Source organism: Fukomys damarensis, unplaced genomic scaffold, assembly GCF_012274545.1.
Source record: "Fukomys damarensis isolate Sample0158 unplaced genomic scaffold, DMR_v1.0_HiC HiC_scaffold_27, whole genome shotgun sequence".
Classification (NCBI taxonomy): Eukaryota; Metazoa; Chordata; class Mammalia; order Rodentia; family Bathyergidae; genus Fukomys; species Fukomys damarensis.
Genome location: NW_022900939.1, coordinates 2,702,083 through 2,705,223, shown reverse-complemented (window position 1 = coordinate 2,705,223; position 3,141 = coordinate 2,702,083). Strand labels below are relative to the sequence as shown.

Here is a 3,141-nt window from a genome sequence, read left to right as displayed (position 1 = left end):
CACAGAAAAAGTTTCCTGACTACCTGTGCATCTCATTATTCAGCCAAATCAAGATGTAAAATTAACTGTCACAAATATCGCATTGTTCTGGAGACTACCACATCCACTTCTGTTTGTCATTGTGAGACCCCCATGAACACTGATTGTATTTATGGGCATGTTTGAGCCTGCTGTACCCACATTTCCATTAACATGAAGTGTAACAAACAACACCTGTGTAATGCTCAAATCCATTAATATCCTTGAGGATGGTTTAGGGAGCAGACATGGGGCTTTTTTAAGCATTCTCACGCTGTAGTTATTTGAGGACACAGTTGCTTTTTTCATGTCAAAAGATTTTTGCACAAGTGAAAGAATTCAAAAATTTAAATTTTGGGAGGTACTTGGTATCTAACTTGGGAACTTGCGCTTGTGAGGCAGGCAGCAGCACCAATAAGCTAAGTATCTGGCCGCCCAAATTTAATTTTAATGCAGGCCTCAAAATGTAACACCATTCTTGGAGAAGAACTTAAGGAAGAGACCAGGAAATCATTCACCTCAAAAGTTACAATGAAAATCCTACACCTTAGTGGGGCTCCAACAAATCAACACACTCGTGACCTTTAAGAATGCTCTCTTGACCTCCTTGTTCCTCAGGCTGTAGACCATAGGGTTCAGCATGGGGATCACCATGGTATAGAACACAGAGGCAATTTTGGCAGTGTCCATGGAAACACTGGAGCTGGGCTGCAGGTACATGAAGATTGTAGTCACATAGAAGATGGAGACGGCAGTGAAGTGGGAGGCACAGGTGGACAGAGCCTTGTGATGTCCTGCAGCTGAGTGCATCCTTAGGATGGTGTGAAAAATGAAGACATAGTGTTCGCATCATAAATAACAACGAGCTCAGTAACCCTTTCATCAGAGCAGGACAGAGCCATGACTGCAGGAACATCACAGAAAAAATGATGGATCATATTGGAGCTGCAAAAGGACTGACTGAAGGTTTCCCCAGTGTGGACACAGCCATTCAGGAAACCAAGGACATAGCAGCCCATGACGAGACCCGCACACACACTGCTCCTCATGGTGGTGGTGTAGTGCAGGGGCTTGCACACTGCTGCATAGCGGTCATAGGCCATGGCAGTGAACAGATAATTTTCTACACAAATGAGGGTTGCAAACAGAAACATCTGTGCAGCACAGGCATTGTAGGAAATGACCTTGTTCCCTGTAAGAAGCCGAGCCATGACTGAGGGAGTGACAACTGAGGAGTAACAGAAATCCACCAGGGACAGGTTACCCAGGAAAAAGTACATGGGAGTGTGCAGACGAGGGTCCAGGAGGATCAGCAGGAGCATCCCCAGGTTCCCAGCCACGGTGAGGGTGTAGATGAGGAGGAAGGTGATGAAGAGGAAAACCTGCAGGTGTGGGTCATCGGTGAGTCCCAGCAGGAGGAACTCGGTCACCTCTGTCCTGTTCTCCATCAGTGCTGTCCAGAACCTCTACAGGTGCTGCAGCAGTGAGAGGGGAAGATACAGGAACATAAAGAAACTGAACTGAAATCAGAAAGTACAAGAACTATTATGTAGTGTGTAATCTTTTTTTTGGTACGGGAGATTGAACTGGGGTCCTTGTGCTTGCGAGGCAGGCCACCGAACCACTGAGCTAAATCCCTGGCCCTGTGCAGTGTGTAATCTTAGATTAATTTTGAGGTGAAGATTCTCCAGAGGTATTTTGTTTAGAGGTCCCTTTGATCCAGCTCTTTCCTGCTTGCTATTTTTGCCTCAAAACTAACAGGATCTTACCAGAGTGAAACATGTACACCCATGTACACAGTGGCACAGTTTGCAAGCTAAAGTGTTGGAAACAACCCAATGTCCGAACTTCTGCAGAATAATGAAAATGTGTTTTTAAAAAAAATAAAAATAAAATGGAGCAATACTCAGCCTTAAAGAAAAAGAAACAAGAGACATTTTTAAATAAATGGATGCACATTGAGGCCATACTCTTAATGAAATAAATAGGATACACATTTGTAAATACCAAATATTATCTGTAGGTGAGGAACTGAAGTGGAAATAAGTATCAAAATGTCTAATGGATAATGTGAACTAGGAAGAGAAAGTCTGAAAGGGTAGGGAAAATAGGAAGGTACGGGAAAAGAAAAAATATGAGAAATGGAAAAAATGGAAACAAAGACTCTGAAAATATGGAGGGGTTGAGGGGTTGAGTGGTTGAAAGGAAGGCAGGGGAATGCAGAAAAAAAAGATACAGGATACATCATGTAAAGATACAAGTTCCAAATAATCACTGTAACTGCATTGTACAACTAAAGTATACCAATAAATTTAATGAAACAAGAGAAAGAAAACATAGCTGATTCTACTAATGGTAGTAGCTTTACAGGGTTTAAAATCTTAAAATTTTAATGGATCGTCTATGTCATGTAGAAAACTTTAAATTTGTAAAATGCAATACACAAGGTTTAATACAGTAACTTAACCAGGAATTCCGTGGATGCATCTATGAGCAGATCGACTCCTCCTGAGCGCAGGATAATCTGACACCATCAAGTTGCTCTCCTACCATAAACCCATCCGGCCACGTCAGATGTACACCACTGTGTCCCCAGTGATGCTGTGCTTTGGATTTGCTGTTTCTCTCATGTGAGCTATGAATCACAAGAGCAGGGGTGGCTCATTCTCACTGTACAGCTGTGAAACGGCAACCTCTGCTCTGCACCCACCCTGGACCGTGACCTATGCCAACTGGGCTTGAGGGCTGAAGGTTGGAAGTGAGTTTGAGTCTGACTGAAATTACCTGAATTTGTAATTACTCATTTTCTCCTTTCCTTCAAACTCAGTCTTGAGTTTTTATAGTGAACTGATTTAATGGTTATGTGTTAATTTCATCTGGAGCTAAAAGTATCCACAAACACAAAAACCATGAAATGATCAATTCTCAATGGCAAAATGTCTCAGTGTTAACAGGTCCTGAATGAAGCTGGAATCTTCCGCCCTGTCTCCTACTCCTTATCAACAGCTCAGCTTCCCTTGTTGACAGTGAATCCTTAACAACACCAGCTGTTGATCAAGTTGGAGAGGAGCTGACTCCTGACCCTCATGGCTCCTCTCTGGGCACAGGGGGTGTGGAGAGGTC

The 3,141-nt window shown here is 43.0% G+C and overlaps 1 pseudogene; it reads right to left on the bottom strand.

Moving 5' to 3' along the window:
* Positions 1-558: 558 nt before the first annotated feature.
* On the bottom strand, positions 559-1,466 carry LOC104868448 (annotated as a pseudogene).
* Positions 1,467-3,141: the final 1,675 nt, after the last annotated feature.